This window comes from Gopherus flavomarginatus, chromosome 3 (assembly GCF_025201925.1).
Source record: "Gopherus flavomarginatus isolate rGopFla2 chromosome 3, rGopFla2.mat.asm, whole genome shotgun sequence".
NCBI lineage: Eukaryota > Metazoa > Chordata > Testudines > Testudinidae > Gopherus > Gopherus flavomarginatus.
The window spans coordinates 174,273,247-174,292,666 of record NC_066619.1 but is presented as its reverse complement, the minus strand read 5'-3'; the positions used below and the strand labels follow the sequence as shown (position 1 = coordinate 174,292,666).

Below are 19,420 nucleotides of genomic sequence, written 5' to 3'. Positions count from 1 at the left end.
TGAGAACCAAGAAGAAATATGCTCAGCACTGGAAGTAAAGAGAAAAGCCTTTATCGAACGGCAGAATGACCCCTCCTCAGTCTCTGAACAGGACCATTTCAAGTTCCTTCAGAGCAAAACACAGAAAGACCTTCGTCAGATACAAGACAACTGGTGGGAGAGCAAAGCCAAAGAAATTGAGCACTGTGCTGAGACCCACAACTTAAAGATGTTCTTCAGTGCTATTAAGACTGTCTATGGACCTTCTAAACCAAGGACCTCCCCACTGCTCTCATCAGACAACACAACGCTGATTAAAGATAAAGAAGGCATCAACGAAAGATGGTGAGAACAGTTTAGCGACCTTCTCAATAGACCATCAACCGTGAATAATAACGTCCTCAATGAAATTCCACAACAACCTGCTCTGACAGATCTTGACTTTCTGCCCACTAGAGATGAGATTAAGAAAGCTGTTAGCCAGATGAGTTCAGGAAAAGCCCCTGGAAAAGATGGGATACCAGCAGAGATATACAAAGCAGCAGGTCCAGCAGCACTAGCAGCGCTCCATAGCGTGATCATCAGCATCTGGGAGGATGAAAACATACCATAGGACCTCCGCGATACTACTATTGTCTCTCTTTTCAAGAACAAGGGCAGCAAAGCAGAATGTGGAAACTATAGAGGCATATCCCTCCTCTCCGTTGGTGGGAAGATCATCACCCGCATCATCTTAAACCGCCTAATAGACAGTATTTCCGAGGCAAATCTACCTGAAAGTCAATGTGGTTTCTGACCTGGCTGGAGCACAGTCGACATGGTGTTTGCTGTCAGACAAATACAAGACAAGTGCATTGAACAGAATATGCACCTGTATGCTGTCTTCATAGATCTGGCAAAGGCGTTTGATACCATCAACAGGGAAGCCCTTTGGACCATTCTAACACGACTTGGCTGCCCAAGAAAATGTGTCCAGATTATACACCTTTTTCATGACAGCATTACAGGCAAAGTATTGTCTGATGTAGCCACATCAGCCCCCTTCAACATCACCAATGGCGTGAAACAAGGATGTGTTCTCGCTCCTGTCCTATTTAACCTGTTCTTTGCATGCCTCCTTAACCATGCAAAGAAAGATCTGGACCGAGGTATATACCTGAAATACCGGCACGATGGTTCACTTTTTGACCTCCATCGCCTGAATGCAAAGACTAAGACAATGCAGAAACTCCTTCTTGAGGCACTCTTTGCCGACAACTATGCCCTCATGGCTCACACTGAAAATGATCTTCAGCACATTGTCAACAAGTTTGCTGAGGCCTCGCAACTCTTCGGACTAACTATCAGCCTTGGAAAGACAGAATTTTTTCATCAACCTGCACCTGGATCAAATGCTTCTGTCCCGAGTATCTCCATTGACGGCACTCATCTTAAAGTAGTGAAGAACTTTAAATACCTGGGTAGTGCCATATCAAATGATGGATCACTGGATAATGAGATCAACGCACGAATATCCAAAACAAGCCAGGCACTTGGCTGTCTGCGTGTCAAAGTTTTAAACCACCACAACATCCGGATGTCAACAAAACTGCTTGTGTACAGAGCTGTTGTTCTCTCATCTCTTTTGTACGGGCACGAAACATGGACACTATATAGGTGTCACATCAAGCAGCTTGAAGCATTTCATATGCACTGCCTCTGCAACATCATGAAGATCCACTGGCAAGACAAAGTGCCCAATCTCGAGATCCTCAAGAAAGCCCAGGTGACAAGCATCGAAATGATGATCATGAAGTCACAGCTACGTTGGACCGGTCATGTCAACCTCATGGATGCCAACAGAATCTCCCGCCAGCTTCTATATGGTGAGCTCTCCCAGGGCATCCGGCATATAGGTCATCCACTGAAACATTACAAGGACACCATCAAAGCCAATCTGCAGTACAGCAGTATCAAACCTAGGGACCTTGAGGACGCCGCAAGCGATAGAACACAGTGGCGTGCAACAGTTAGAAATATCTGCATCGCCTTTGAGGAAGACCACTGCCGGCGTCTACAAGAGGCACGCGAACAACGTCACAGAGCATCAGCAACGCACAATCCACTAACTGCGAACTTCCCATGCGCCATCTGCAGCAAAATGTGCACCTCTAGAATTGGCTTGTACAGTAATCAGAGGGCACACCATGAGACCAACAAATAGATGATCTGCACAGATTTGTCATCATCGGATCGATGGACTACCAAGAGACAAATGGGGAAACAGAGCATAGAAAGCTTAAGTGAATTGCCCAAGATCATATAGGATGTCAAGTGCAGGATCAGAAATAGAACTCAGCAGCTTGATTCTCCATTATCCAGAACCTTCTGCAGTCACCCATGCAGAGTGAGTGGAAAAACATGAAAATTATCTACCATTCTGATCTGGTAGCATTTTACACCCACTTTGCACTTTAAATGACTGCACAATGTGCAGAGCAATAGAGAATTGGGCCCTGGGTTTCCTGACTCATGTTCGTAAGTTCTGTAGCAGTCTGTTTCTCAATCTGCCTTTGTAGGGTTCTTGCCTAAAAACATGCCACTTTTGCTGTCAAGCTCACTTTCTACTTTCCCACAGGATGATGACCTGTAAAACCCACACTAGTTACACTACTTTGACAAAGTACAATACCCTTTGCATAATTTCCTAACAGTTAGCTGGTCTGGAGAGTGCCACTTAGCACAAACACCAAATCGTAGAAATGTAGGACTGGAAGGGACCTCAGTAAGTCAAGTCCAGCCCCCTGAACTGAGACAAGACCAGCTAAACCTAGACCTTCCCTGACAGCTGTTTATATAGTCTGTTCTTAAAAACATGGCTGCTTCTTTCTGCTTTGTTACTGAATCCTTCATCCTCTTGCTCCACAAAAGTGCCTATCTGTATGTAGAGCTGCATGTAGGAGTTCATTCCATTGTTTCATCCTAGACCATTCACCCCACTCCCCAAACTATAAGGTTTTTGAAGACCTACTGCAAACTGTGTGATTTCCTAGCACCCTTTTCTTTGAAGAGCAGATTAGAAAAATCACTGAACTGTGGCACTCCCCATCAGGATTTACTATTTTTCTAGAGTATCACTCCCCGCCGCCAATCCTCCTCACAACATCTCTATCACCACCTTCCTGTGGAATTATTCAGTTCTCTTAAAGTGTAGTAAAATATTTTAATAAAGAATGAAACATAATCACCCTATTATTAAAATTCCAAACAAATGTGAGGGAATATAGAAGGGAAGAAAAAAGAGGTGGGGAAGGTACTGACTACAGGTCAAACAGTGATCTTATTAAAAACACCTTTTGGGGGAAACGAATGTGCTCTTCAAGAGTCAGATGAAGTTGTCTGAGATAAGCGTCCAAAGGGAGAGGGCACACCACAGCAAAGGCAAATAACAAGGCATCTTGAATTGCAGCTGGATATTGTGTCTTTTGCTCTTTACACAACAAACCACAATATGAGGAAACCACAGGAACATAGTTGGGTCCCAAATAACCATGTTTATACTAAACAGACACAAATATGCCAGCCCTAGTTTTAAAAAGAACCACTCAGTGCAAAAATAAGAACAATGATAATAAAGCCTACTCACAGGACTGAAGACTGGGGACTTGCTGCTTTATTCAGCTGCATCACAAACAGTACGGGTGCACCTTCCACTGAATCAAACAGGAAGTTAGAGAGGGATGTGTAGACCTCATATGAACAATGCATGAAGAAGTAAGGAAGAGAAGTTGAGAAACAGGTTAACAAGAGACAAAGCATAAAGTTATAAGTGGCCTTGTAAATAACATGTAGCTAGTAGATATAGAAGTGGTAAGATGAGTAAAGTGTAATTAGCTTGCTGCTGCAGCTTTGCTTACTACCATATTTTGCAGCTCATGGATAGTTCATAGGATTGGTTACAAAAATTAATAGACAAATCATAAAGTGTGTGATACACTTAATACTAACAGTTAATATTTTGTAAGTGTATACATGAGCTGATTCATGATTTGTGTGTGTTGGATGTGTATTATACCCTGTATCCACCCCTTACACTTGAGCTTGATCAACTCAACTTCAGTTTGATTGTATGCCAATCAAGAATCTTCAGTGATGAGTCTGGAGTTTAATTGATTTCTTGGATTTCAGAGAACTGAATAAAGTGTTCTCTCAGAACCGGATGAGGTGTTCTGGGTAAGCCAAGTGGAAAAGGTCTCAGAGGGAATCCCAACAGGGTAAAGCATTGCTCCATCTCATAATATGCTGGGTAACCCAGTTAACCCATCACCACTTCACCACATCTAGCTACATACATGAGGTTGCTCTGATGGGTTTCTGGCAGCTACTGAAGCACAGAACATAGTGAGCACCACAACTGAGCTCCTAAACTATTTAAAGGAATTAAAAAATGAATTAAAGCTATTGTTAAAAAAAATTATATAGTACACAAGTTAAGAAAAGAGTGTCTGTACATCTGGGTATAGTGCTTAGATTATCCACAATGTTTTAAAAAATCATAAGATACATATAGTGCATAAATCAGCAATAATCCAAATAAGGTGAATAAATTTAACAATACGCTTTAGATATTAGAATCCGAATACTCGGGTACATCACTCATGAAAAGTTGTACAGAGAGTTGGTTGTAGAAAGCAAATATAGGGATGAGTGTAGATTGTCCCTCAGTAATTGAGCATTTAGGGTAGATTGTCCATTTGGAAAATACAATCCATGAGGAAATTATTTCAGTTACTTTCCCCACTATGCTTCTCATCGGCACTCCAGCCCATCCCTCCTGATATCGCTGATGTCTGGTGATGTGTTCTATGTAGATGTCCCTTGACCACTTGATGGCGTCCAACTCCATGAGTTGCCGCATCAGCCAAGCGTAGCACTGACCAATTCTGCATTCTCTCAACACTCGTTCGTTACTGGGGTCCCATGATCCAAAGATCAGCACATCTGTCTGAACCTGGTAACCCTTAGTTCTCAAAGTGTTGGCCGGAGGAGCGTATTTCTCCACCTTTCGAGCTCAGGCATCATGGAAGACCTGGGTCCTGTTCTCAAAGGGCACTGTGACATCCACCAGGATGATCTTCTTCTGGTCTTCATTGCTGACGATGATGTTTTGTCGCAGTTGGCTATCAGTTCCAGGGATGGTGAGAATTTGGCAAGATGGGCACTGGCCAGCTAGAGTGACCAAAGAAGAGTCATCTCATTCATAGTCAGTAACCTCTGATAAAGGCAAAATCTTATGAAAGAGTCATAAGCATCTACTCAAGACTTAGGAGTTGGCAGAGACAAGTGAAGTGAGAGCAGACACACTTGAAAAACTGAAAACAATTCACAAATTGATTTTCTTATTGACTATGAGACTGAACAGTCTGTTACAGACAAGGACTTGCCTAAAAGACTGATCGAGACATCTAAAGGTTGTGTTAAAGCAACCTGAGGGATTTTTAAGTACTATATTTGTTTTGTTTTGTTAGTGTTTTAGTTTGGACAGGGATTTAGATGCTTATAAAGAAATGATTTATAACAAAGAACTTTTATTTTTTCAGTTCAAGTCATATATGGACACTGTCCCCATTAAACCTTAGGCCGTACTTGATTCTTCAGTGAGATAATACAGTGTAATAGAACCGTACCCTTCTATTAGCCACCTGAGCATATAGGCAGCTGCTCTCTCTCTGAGCACCTTTCAGACTGATCTTGCACAGGGAATTCCTTCCATTTTATCTTTAGATAAAATCCCATCAGCTTGGGTTTTAGAGAAAATGTACCATCTTATAGTCACATTGCCCTTGCATCTGTTATTCATCTGTATGGATCAGCTTTAATTCAGCAGGAAGTTTCAAGCTGTCACCTGCCTGTAATCAGAACTTTTCCCCTCACTGTTAAGTTTCTCATTTGACTGTACAGTTGTTTTTCCCTAAACAAATGTAGACTCAGAAGATGAAGAGAAGCTCTTCTTCCTTCCCCTTTTCTCTGGGAACTCAAGAAAATTCTCTAGTCAGTGTTGGTTTCTTTATTTTCTCCTACTTTCAGTCTCACAAGCCGTTGTATTTGAATCTCTTTTCTCTAGAGATTTTGCTAGAGACCATTAATCTCAGGTGTGTTACAGAGTTGCTTTCCACCACCACACGCCCCCTACCTCAACAAATTATCTCTTTAAATTCATTTTCATTTCCTTAACTTTTTGTAATCCATTGACTAGGGAAAACATTTCCACAATACAGAAGGACACCTCAGGCCATCAATTTTTAAGCACCTTCCTCTTGTTTTCAATGGGAAACTCCACTTTAGCTCCATGAGGCAGAAATGTAAGTTAAGCAGTTATCTTTGTACCTGAAAGGTCAAATTCTGGCATTTAGCCACTGGCCTGAGTAGGAGGTGTGGAGCCATATATCCCCCATGGGAAATTCAAGAAAGACTGTGCCTCAGCAATAATGTGCAAACATTTTAGCCTCCCCTCGTAACAAATCCTGTGTACGCTGACTGGAGTTGAGGCTTGTTTCACTGTGATCTCCTCCTAAGCCTTTTTCCCCTGTAGCATGGTTCTATTCATATACTCTCAATCTTAATATATATTTGTTGCTAGCAGACTTCTTATATTGGCTAGGTCTAAAGTGTGCTTTTGTCACTCGCTGGATCTGACACCAGGCTCTACTAGCTCCACCTATCTCTACATCATGTTCCCCTGTTCCTCATCATTCACTTTATCATCATCTTTCATTTAACTGGAAAAATGTTAGCATTGTGCTGTTGCTTTTCTCTTTCAAATGAGTTGTAAATATTAAAAAGAAGAAAGCAATCCCTGTGTGGTATCCAGTGGTAAACTTTCACCACTCTAGCAGCTGTCATATATCTTTGGGTTTTCTAGCCAACAAGCTCTTTTATCATGACCTATAGCAATCGCTTTAAATGTAGCAAACAAGGCAAGATAAATAACGGAAATTTACATTGTGCAGAGGTCATGGATAAATAAGTAGGCTTAAATATTAATTATTTTATAAGGGAAATTCTCTTTCATAAAGAGAATCTCCATTGCTAAATATATCCATTTTATTAAGGAGAATTCTCTCTCCCAGTGGGCTTGTGCACAGTACAAACTGTTACCATATTTGAACAAAGCTGTGAAGAATCAATTAACCACTCTCTTCTCTAAGGGGAGCAGTCATTTCTAAGGGCAAAATTAAAGCACATTCAACTGTCATGCTGCACCTGCTGAATCGTTCCTTAGTGCTGTCAAGGAACTCTCACCTTAGTGCAGTCGAGGTGGCCAGTCTATGGCTTCATGATGTAAGGGGTAGGCTGGGTCCCCAGGATCACTATTGGTATTTCAATATTCCTAATGATAATTCACTAGTCAAGAACAAAAATCCCTGCTTGCAGCTTTCTGAACAGTTCTGTGTTCTTAAAGATGTGAACATCAGGCACCTTCCCTAACTGGCCAATGTTGATGAAGCATCCCCAGTGAGCCACCAATGCTTGCATAACCATTGAAAAGTAGCCATTTCTGTTGCTGTGCTCTGTGGCAAGGTGGTCTGGTGCCAAAATAGGGATGTGCAGGCCAAATATTGCTCCACTGCAGTTCGACCCCATTGCTGCAAATCCATCCACTATGTCCTGCACATTGCTGAGAGTCACAGTCCTGCATAGCAGGAGATGGTTAATAGCCCAGTGCACTTGCATAACAATGTCCCCAAGAGTGGATTTTCCATCTCCAAAATTATTTCCTACTGACCAGGAGCAATGTGGCATTGCAAGTTTCCACAGTGCAATTGCCACTTGCTTCTCCACTGTCAATGCAGCTCTCATTTTGGTGTCCCTGCACTGGAGAGCTGGGCCAAGCTTGGCAAGGAGATCTAGGAATGTGGCCTTGAACATCCAAAATTTCTGCAGCCGCTGCTCATCATCACAAGCCTGCATTAAGATGCAGTCTCAGAATCAGCTCTTATTTCTCAGACCCAGATGTGGCACTCCATCATCTGTAATTGCTCCATGAATGCCACCAACAACCTTGAATTGGTTCTTGCTATGTCCCACAGCAATCTGTCCTTCAAGAAAACTTCTTGTTCCTTGCTGATTTCCTTCTTCATACAGTTCTGCAAATACCAGAGGATTGTGCTTCCTGTGTTTGCAATGCTTAAGAAAACAGCGCAGAGCTGTTCAGGCTCCATGCTTCTGTCAGACTGTGGACAATGAGGAGGGCTCCAGGGGTTTGTGGGATTTTTGAAAAGGTGCAAAAGTTATGGGATATAGATACCATTATGGGATGGAGACAATTGCACACAGGGAAGTTGACCCTTTGCTCCCAGTTACCCCTTGTGTGACTCGTTTCTGCCCCACCATGCACTGCTAAAATTTCCCAAAAGACACTGCACTGGACAGTGGTGGGTTGCACACTGGGCTCCCTACCCCAGGTGCACCGCACTGTGCATCAACACAAGCATTCCTGGTGAGCACGTGCAGCCCCGACGCAAGGAACAAAGTTTGCACACACATATGCAATACACTAACTGCAGTGCTTTATGCTAACATAACTTGTATCGACCAAAGTTTGTAGCATAGGCATGCCCTATAAGTACTTACACAGGAAGAAGACTTCTGATAGTAGAGGGCTCTTTGATCTAACAGATAAAGGCAGAAAAAGATCCAGTTGGTGGAAGCTGAAGCCAGACTAATTCAGATCAGAAAAAGCAGCAAAGAGTCCTGTGGCACCTTATAGACTAACAGACGTTTTGGAGCATGAGCTTTCGTGGGTGAATACCCACTTCGTGAGATGCATGCATCAGATCAGAAAGGCACAGATTTTTTTTTTTACAGTAGGAGTCATTAACCAATGGAATAACTTGCCTGGGAAGGCAGTAGGTTCTTGGTCACCTGGAATCTTTACATCAAGATTGGAGGCCTCTTTCTAAAAGACAAGTTATGGGTTTGATGCAGAAATTGCTAGGCAGTAGTCTAAGGCCTTTGTTGCACAGGTCAGACGATGATCATAATGGTCCCTTTTGGCCTTAACATCTATAAATCAAAGGCATATGCTCCATTACTTTGATTAAAGTATGATAAGAGTGGTGTAACCAGACATTTTTATTCATAACTTGGTTTTGGAGCACCTATCAAATCATTAGAATTTGGGGGACATAGAATGAATAAGTACAAGAGAGGCATGGCATAGAAAGATACATACTAACAGTACTTGTACTTTAACGTATTCACTCATGCTGGCATTTCCAGAGGAACCAAAGGCTCCTAACTTTCTTATGCACTACTACTACTTCATTTCTTTTTAAATATATTGAAATTTTTGTGAGCTAATAGGATTGTTTCTGCATCCCTGGCCATTTTATTTGAAGGTTCCTTTGGTTTTCAAGCTCCTCTTAACTTTAAATCGACTGGAATGAATTAAAAACCAGTGACTAGATCTGAAGGAGGCCAATGTGATAAACGGGCAGGACTGATGGAATAAACCAGTCAGGCTGGGTCAAAAGTGATTAGCCACATTAGTTTTTTTCCTGATTTATTCACCCATTTTAATCCATTCTCATTAAATTAAAAGGAATAAACAAATGCTATCTCTCTGATATTTGCTGAAACTGACTTTTACTGTCAAGCCAAGGTGTCTGCCAAAAGATGCCATTGGTCCAGCCACAGCTTGCACCGAATCATCCCTAACTGAAGAGAGAACCTAGCATTTAAAAATAAAATAATAAATATATATACTTCTTTTTACTACTCAGGAGAGGGGTTTGTCTTAACAACATTATAGTTAATGAGATTCATAATATTCATGTTATTTCAGACTACAAGGTCTAAATAAAGCACCTGATTTCTATGTTAAAAGTAAAACCATTATTTTATCATTATAACATTTTGCAAATATTACTTTAAAATGTAACATCTTCCTGCTTTCATTGCTTCCCAATGGCACAGGTCTCCTGTAGAGTTGTTTTACAATGGAACTCGTGTATATTCAAATGATGTGTCTTTTCAGAGAGTAATTCAATGACGGGCAGATCCTGCAACTTTTACTTAAGGGGGACTTTGATTTAGTAAGGAATCATAGAATATTAGGGTTGGAAGAGACCTCAGGAGGTCATCTGGAATGTAGGATTTCACCCTAGAAGTGAAAATTCTCTAGAATTAGAATTTCTATCTGTACACTGCAGTCTATTGAAATGCCATGAGACTTTCATTCTACTTCACTGTCAGTGGTTTTACTATATCTGAGATGGGTAGGCAGGACTCACTGTACTTCTTTCAAGCAACTGCCACCACTGCAATGAGCATGTACAGGTCTGTCTCATCTATGCTGGGGTTATGTTCCACAGTCAGCACGTAAAGTGAAAATTGCTTATAGTCAAAATTACATTGAGTGTAATGGCGGGCAGAATTGCCTGCATTACAGAAACAGTATTTAAATTATTTCTCTTTTTTTTGTTTTTTTCTTGTTTTTGCCGACCGCATAAAGCTGAAATCGTGCAAGTTAAACGCGCCTAAGATGTGACAGACCTGTAGTGTATATTGTAGTTGAGTTGGGAAGGAAGGATGATTAGGATGAACAGATGGATTAGGGAGACAGCATGGTCTATGGATAGAGCAGATATATGATAATCTGTAGACCTGGGACCTATTCCCAGCTGTACTAAGGATTCACAATTTGACCATAGCCACCCCTGTACTTCAGTTTCCTTCCCTATAAACAAACATAATACATATCTATCATTGTAAAGCACTTTACTCAGATGGAAGCTGTTATGTAACTGCAAATACAAAATATCATTACAGTATTGCAACCCCAAGCATTCAAAATTCAAAGGTCAGCCTCAAAAAATCAGGAGATTAAGCTTAAAAATCATGACGTTGTTCAGAGAAATACATGTTGGTGTGACACTGGCTGGCCATGTGCCAGTTCATATCAAGGTCCGCATGTCTGAACTGGACATTTACAGATACATAGTTGGAATCTGTCTGGCTCACTTGTAGGTTAATATTGATAAAAAAGATACTAGAATTCTAAGCATGTGTTTAGTGTTTGGACTGTATCTATTACTTCTGAGTTGCTGTATGCATGAATCTTATTTGTAATATTTGTGTTCCATACTATAATGTAATATTTTAGAAGTTTGTACTGTGAGCCTCTGTGACTATAGGAATCGTTGTATAGGAGAGCGACATTAATTAGCATGAAGAGCTGCTCTTTTACAGAAATTATGCTCCTCCTAAAAGAGGAGACCTATCAATACTAGACACGACCCAGCTGAATCTTGCAACTGAAAACTCCCCACATCTGTATTGAGGAATTGTCAATACAAGGACTAAAGATTCATATTGTGCTCTGCTCTTCTCCCTGTGAAGATGAGTCATACAAATGGATTCCTCTCATCAGCTGTGTTTGCAGCTCAGAGCACATGGCAAGAGGGGGATAAAAACCCCAAATCAAAGGAGCTAAGGATCTCTATGCTTCTTGGGCTTCTGATGGGGGCAAAGTGTTTCTAGGCATAAGCAAAAGATCCCCAGATGCTTAGCCTGGATTAGCCCTAAAGGACAAATACAGAATTCATAGTCACTGGAAAAATTAGGGCACTCGTTATCTCATGGGGAGCAAAGGACAACATGCACAGCTTTTCCGCAGAGAGAACTAAAATATAGCCTACAGCTGAGAGCCACTGAATCAAACTTTAAACCCTGTATATGAAGAAAACCACTTCCAGCCAGGGATGCAGCAGCACCCCTAGCACCTATATCTACTGGTCTCAAGAATCCACAGCCACAGCTATTCTCCCTTTCTCATAGATCCGCCCCCGCCACACACAAACAATTCCCAAAATATTTTCTAGTTTCTTCCACACACTGTTTAGGATGAAATTAGCTACACACGGATCATCCCAGCAGCTACGAGGTTTTGGTTTCTGTCAGCTTCACAACAATGTTTTGCCATAGTCTTTCAACATTCTATTAAGTGGAGGAGGAGACAGAGCAGGCTGTCACTGTTCAATAACATCACTGCTATTTTTCAATTTGACAGCCAGCAGCATAGTGCAAGTGAGGCGCTACCTATGTAGAAATGTGCCAAGACACAGGTTCAAGGCTTACCACTACTCACTTTTTCACTGTCAAGATATCAGCTATCCTTTTGACATATCTACTGAGTTAATAGCGAGAAAGTGATTCATATCAGATGTTGAACTTGAGGGCTTTTGTCTCCACTAATGGAGAAGAAAATGACAGTGCACTCCCATAGTATGCTGAATAGCACTGCAGTGTTTGTTTGCATCCTGCTACTGTTATCATGCTGTCCTATTCTTTGGCTAGGCATCTCTGCTCCTCAGTGATAGGACAAAAGGGACACCGGAATGGCAGAGGCAGTGGTTTCAGACAGAATTTTCCAGGACATACTTCACATTTAAACTAGTAACTTTGCCAATGTTGCCACTAGACACAGAAGACAAACATTTTTTCCACTCTTTTTAAAAAATAGTTTAAAAAGAAGCTTCTGAAACAGAATTTCATTTTTAAAAATTACAGTGACTTAAGAGTTATTTCTGACTGTGCCCAATAGCGAGGCCAAGAGACATACTCAGTTCAAGACTGTGAAACTATGTAACACTTCTGACTGAATACTAGAAACTCACATTCTTTTAATGCAAGTACAATTTTGGCAATAGAAGTGCATTTGAGTCTCGATCCAATGTCCAGTGAAATCAATGGGAGTATCCACATGAGCCCCATGTGGCTGAAAATGCAAGATTTAGGGTCCCATCCTACAGAGTGCTTGAACCCCTTTCATGGGATGGGGTCGGGGCATGGATCAGTGCTCATATCGCACACCCCGTCAGTACCTGTCCCAGGCCAGGGAAACTAATGATCCAACCAGTGGGCCAAATTCAGTGATAAATCCTGGTCACGTGCCACCTGAGGCACATTGCACATACTATAAGAGGACGGAATGGTGAACACCCTTAATTCTTATTAGATAGAGGTTAAAGGAAGGGGGTGCTCAGAAAGCACACCTCCCCTTCCTCTGCTAAAGCTGATATAGCGCTCCCCTGACTTTTCCCTTCCTAGGCTATTCTTTCTGCCTATTCACTGACAGGAGAATTGAACTGGGAGCAACAGATGGACCAGGTGATGTCTTCCTGAGGAATTAATGGGACTTATCGCCTTTCCCACTAGTAGATGGAGCAGCACTGGCACCTTATGGGAGAAGAGCTGTCAAATCTGAGAGTCTTTCTTATCTGTCTTCTTTTCTGTCCCCCTGCTGGTTCCCCCAGTGAGTCCAGAGAGACAAAGAGGGAAAGCTCCCGCTGTCTCCTGATTTCAGCTGAAAAGGGAGACCATACAGCCATTCATCCACCACCCCGGCCCTAGCAGATTCAAGAGGATACAAAATGGTCCTGCCAATTCTTTCTCCCTTCTGGGCATTCCATTGTGGGTGTGTGTTGGGGGGAGAAGGTGGGGTGGCAATACAAAGATATTCCCTTGCTCAACTTTACATCATTTGTGCAAATAGGCTATGATACTATGGGCCTGCCTGGGACATGAACACCTTGCTGAGATATTTATTCCCTTATTTCCATTCTCTTTCCTGTGCCAAATCCTGCCTTGCAAAATGATCCAAAAGTCACTTTTCTGGTGGGAAAGGCCCTTAGTTAAATAACACATCTGAAAATCATCTGCAAATGTCCCATAACTGCTTGTCCAGCTGTGATTATCTTTAGGGAACACGAGAGAGACAAGATGGGTGAGGTAATATCTTTTAGTTTTAATGAACCAATTTCTGTTGGTGGAAGAGACAAGCTTTCAAGCACTACAGAGCCCTTCTGCAGGTCTGGGGAAAGAACTGGGAATACGGAATAGGGAATATGGCATTTATATCTGGCACATTTCTCACCATTACTCATCTGCTCCCCATTTTCAACCATATACTATTGTGGGAGCATATCCAAGAAAAATGAAGTGGAATAGACTGACATGGCTCTGCCTACTACCCAAACTCCTCTGCTCTCCATCCCCAGCAACTCCCTGCTCAGTTGCTCCTGAGGGAACGAGCTAGGATGCAGCCTCTACACTCCCCTGATGAAATCTCATAAGCTGAATTTAGGAAGCCTTGCTGAGGTACACAACAAGGTGGGAGGAAACTTTACTCCCTATTGCACCTTTACACAGCAGAGTCAAATAGGGCACAATATAACCCCATATCTTGTGTAGATTTTTCCCATTCAATGAGATCTTTATTACATATAACAGTGCTCCTGTTCCTATTTCAGTGACTCCTCTCTGTCCTTAGGAACCAGTATAGCTGTAATTCTGAACTCACACACACACAAACAAATAGAAAAGGATCAGGGGAAAAGACACATTAAATTTTGAATAAAGGCTACCAACTAATCAGCAATCAAAGGGCAGGTAGCACTGAGCCAAGAACTTGAATTAGAGTCTGATAAAAGAAAGTGTGCAGTGATATATTACCTATATGAAATATTGAACTAACATGTCAGCCTGACCACATTTGCTTGTATGCATTGTTTTCCTTTTTCCCATCACTTTGTTATTTGTCTCTTTGGGTTGTATGCAGGGCAGGAAATGTGTCTTCCTGGATATCTGTAAAGTGCAAAGCAGAACTGGGTACTGCTATCATACAGATAATAAATTATTAGAACGATAATATTATTTCCAGTGTCTTGTCCTTCAGAAGTGAAAACATAGCTCAGGTCCTGACACTGTCAGCTAGTGCTATTTGTGATGTGAATACCTCTATAAATGAAACTAGTTGCAGATCACCAGTTCCTTTCCCATGGGCCATTAAACCGCTTACATGTGGTAACAACTTCAAAACTCTGCTGACCTGGAGACCTAGAAGTGAAAGGCTAGAGAGCCCATTGCCAATTTCTGGAGCCATCTTTTTCTATTTATTTTATGCTGCTATAGAATTTGCTTGCTGTAAGGTCTAGGGCTAAGGTGCCACTGTACGAAAGAGAGTGAAAAGACTGGGGTTGTTTATCTTAGAAAGGAGACAAATAAGAGGGAGATAAAAGTATATAAAATAATGAATGCTCTAGAGAAGATAGAATGGGAACTTCTATTCTGCCTGCTCATAACACAAGGACAAGGGAACATTCAACTGAATTGAATGTTGGGAATTCAGAACTGATAAAAGGAAATTCTGTTTCACGCAATGTACAATTGAGCCATGGAACTCATTACCACATGAAGTCATTGAGGCCAAGAATTTAAACAGGATTCAAAAAGAGATTAGATATTTATATGGATAATGAGACTATCCAGAAACACAATTAATGGCAATAACATTTTTGAAAGGGATATTAAACCTCATGCTTAGGTCTCAAACCAATCCCTAACTACCAGAGATCAACATGAGAACTAATGGGGGGGGAGCAGATTATTTCACATCACCCTACTCTTATACCCTCCTCCAAAACATGGTTCCGAACACTGCTGGAAACAGGATACTGAACTGGATGGATGTGAGCCAATCTGGCAATTCCTACATTCCTACAATGGCACAGAATACAGAGGATGCGCCAGACCTGAGGTTATTAATACCTGAATGAAGAAAAAGATGGGAAGTTTTTAGATAATATGCTCTATCTCCCTCCTGCCCTGGCTATTGAGAGCATTCTGTATGTATTAGTGGTTATTGGAGTTTGATCATTTGCTTTTGCATGTTTCATTGCTCACCATTACCCAATTTTGTCAATCAATTTTGTCAATCAATTTTTTCAGTCAATTTTGTCTTATTATTCCTATGGTCCTGTTAAATTGTGTCTGTTTCATGAAAGGAAGCATGACATTTCTGTGCAACTCTAGTGTGATAAGCTGCCTAACTGACTCTGGTATAGTTGTTACCAAGTATCTGTGGGTATTACATCTGCTTTACTGGCCATGGCCTATTTTCTGTATTGTGATTTTCATTTTTCATTAAATAAAATACCTCAATCACTGATACAAAACAAGACAATTTTTCTTTCTTTATCCTTTCTGGGGTCAGATATGTTAAAACTAGAGGATAAAACCTCAGATCCAGCTTCCCTGCCCCCTGAACTCTGGAGAAGTTTGAACTCAGATCTAGTTCCAGACTTCATAGCTAGCTGAGTTAAGTCACTATCTCAGATCCAACACTCTGAGTTTTGAGGAAGTTCAGATCCAAATCCAGATATGAATGTTTTGTCCAATGTCCATTTTTAATTAAAACAAAGTAAAGATCTTGAGAGGAGGGAAAGTCATTTAAATACATGTTATATTTTAGATTTTGGTGACCTTGTTGTTCTCTATCATATTAAACAAAAATGGCTTTCACTCTCTCTGGTGTTTTTCAGGGGGAAAATAACTAAGATCTGTGTTTCTTATATTTCCTTATCTGCTCTCTAACTGCCCTGGAGGGATATAGCAACACCCAAGAATAACTTGATTACCTGCTATTCAAGCTCTCTCTTTTATTTAAGCTAAAAGTCTCATAAAATTCTACCCTGGTAATAGTCACCTCTTGCTAAATTCCCCACCCCTCTGTCCTTTTGTTAAACTACAATTAAACTCCCTCACCTGTCAGTCGTTTTCTCAGTTCAGTGAGCTTCTTATTAGTTTAATATTTTCACACTTGCTCTTGAAAATCCTGAATTCATCAGTCTCCTTACATGCCCTCCTGTGTTTTCTATACAGGAGCTTGAGCTGCTCCTAGGCAGCCTCTGATGAACCTGCTGGAAATGGACACTTTCTTTAGGCAGGGTTGTTTCTTGTAGACAATCTATTAGAACAAATTATTAAACAAAAGCTCCCATGGAAACTAAAGGCAAAGCTTCCAATGACTTCAAAGGAAGTAAAATTGGGTCCAAAGTTTGTTCTTTCTTGCCATAAAAATCATAAACTAAAACAAAAACAACCCTCCACCAAAAGTTATTGTTATTCACAATAGAGAGGGATTGGATGGGGTTGTTCTGACAGACTAACAATCTCTGCTTTAAAAAAAAATTAATATATACCCACAACTTACGCTAAATATAATTTTCACTTTGGCTTGTGAGTATGAGTGAGATTAATATCAATTTATAAAACAATCATGCTGGAGGAAGTAAGCAGTCTCCTTGGCTAACTATGGTTTCATTCTGTAAGATGGTGATACTACAAGCACACAGCTTAGAATTAGTCTTACTTTCAGAGGGGCTCATGGCACATAATTCTGCACTCTGCTACATGAGTTTGACACTGAGGTAACTTCATTGATTACAATAGTTACAACTGTATAAAAATTGTGTGAATAAGTGGTGGATCAGTCCCAAAGTTTGGACACATGCAAACTCTCCCAAGTTCCGGTGTGTTTTGGATTTTGTCTTGACACATTATTAGAGATCGGAGCCAAAAACAATGTTTATTTCCAGACCTGGATCTGGTATATGCAAAAAGAAAGTTTGAAATAGAAATGCTCTGTTATAGAATGGAATATTGATGCTATGTCATAATGAGGTGATGCTTATGCATGAAGCTAAATTAGTTTAAGCAGAATACAAACAGGTTTAATTTTGTCTATATTAGGATTTTGAACCTAATGAAATAAATGATTTTAGTTCTAGCAGTGCAAGATTTCTAATGTAGACAAAACCAGAGAGAGCAAGAGAGAAAGGGGGAGAGGTGCTATCAACTCCTCTTTTCAGGTTTTTAATTCTGATTGCACAGGGAGAAAGGAAAAACAACTAACAAAATTCCCAGTAGTTTGTTAAAGGAATTATATTTGCATTTGAATTGATAATCTGGAGGTGAAAGGCAAAGCCCATTACCAATCCCTAGAGCCAGTCAGAGCTCCTTTTCCAGAGCTCCTATGTCTCTGGGCTCTACTCTCAAGACACCCTGCAAAACAAACAATAAAACTAACAAGAGGGCTTACAAAGTCCCCACAGACTTATAGCTGAGATTTCTTCAAATGCCAGTAATTATCTGAAAAAACAACGCTGGAGATGTACCCCATCATAGGTCTCTCTGTCTCATTCATCTCTTCTTGCTTATCCTGTTCAGTTTTTCTTTTGCTAGCTGTTCTCTAACTCTGCTACAGGAACTAGTCTTCAAATCTGCCAGGAAGTCATAGGTTGTGTTGTAATCAGTGGCACATGCCATATATTTTTGTCACTTCTCTCTAAATGGCAAGCCTTTTTATCTCCAGCCTTAGTACATGTGTGGCAAATTGTTTACTATGACCAACATTTAAATCCTGGGTCTTAATCTATATTTAGGGAACTAAATAAAAGTGACTTTCAGATGTGGTAGGCACCTGCAAGTCTTCACTGGGATTAGTAGGGGTTCAGTACCTCTGAAAATAAAGCCACTTTTTAGCTGGGTGTGTGAATATAGATTTAGAAGCCTAACTTTAGTCACCTAAGTTTGCAAATATGGCCATATGAGACCAATGCTAAATCACACCTTTGTTTTCTATTCGTATTTTCAATATTAGCATAAATCAATTTTCAAAGAAAACCACCTAGAACAAGTTAGGAAAGTAAGAGACTCTCAATATAGGACTGCTAAAAAAAAGTCAGTTTTAGAACCGTAAGTCTTAACAGTTTCCCTTTTATTTTGCATCTGGCTGAAAAGTGACATTCAGGTTCAGAGAATAGAATGACACTTTAAAGTCCCACCATCAACACCACATACACATACACACAATTTGATTTAAATTAATATAGCTAAAGTATATGTAGGGGCTAACAGATATAAATGTCATACTGAAGTTCATATTCAAAACCCAAGTGCCATGGATCTCCCACTTAAATGCATCCTACTTCTCATGTATATTCCCATCTGTTTCTCACTGAGTTTGTTTATACAGCCATAGAGAACAAATATGCAATGTGTTATTTATTTTGTAGAGGCAGGAGAGTGCGGTGCAACAAGCAAAGATAACATCCTGAATCAAACACCCACAACTCCTCAAGACTTCATCAGTACACCTAATAATGGAAAAAGCCACACCCACATGACCATCATAAAAAAAGGCAATGACTGCTAATAAAGAGATTCCTGGAAAACAATGCTGAGTTATAAAGAAAGTATGAGCACCCATCCTAAAATACAGCAACCTTCTCTTCTGGCAATTGCACAAGTACTTCATTCAAGTAAAACCAGTGTGTCAATCTCTCCTCACAATGCATATGGGTCTGCTGATTGGTAATGTTAAATTGAAGAGATGATGGGATTAAGCCATGGTGAGAGCTGCCAGTTTCTCATGGCAAATTATGGAGAAAGTCATGGAGAAGTCATAGTGACAATAGTTCATGGAAATAATGGCAACATTCTGATAAATCAGACATGTATTATAGTACCTGAACTGTCTTTGCAGAACCAGAGTGCTATATTTTCCCCTTACATAGGGGCATGGCTGTCATTTCTTGCCCTATATTTGACTAAGATG

General features: G+C 40.6%; 1 protein-coding gene across 3 annotated transcripts in view; it reads right to left on the bottom strand.

Moving 5' to 3' along the window:
• PPA2 (inorganic pyrophosphatase 2) overlaps positions 1-19,420 on the bottom strand; it is a 456,033-nt gene that overhangs the window by 83,814 nt on the left and 352,799 nt on the right. For all 3 annotated transcript variants that reach the window (XR_007773249.1, XR_007773247.1, XR_007773248.1), the window contains exons 14-15: positions 8,593-8,630; positions 3,605-3,671 (exon numbers count right to left, since the gene is read on the bottom strand). The gene's annotated coding sequence lies outside the window, so the exon portion shown is untranslated. The remainder of the gene's footprint in view (positions 1-3,604; positions 3,672-8,592; positions 8,631-19,420) is intronic.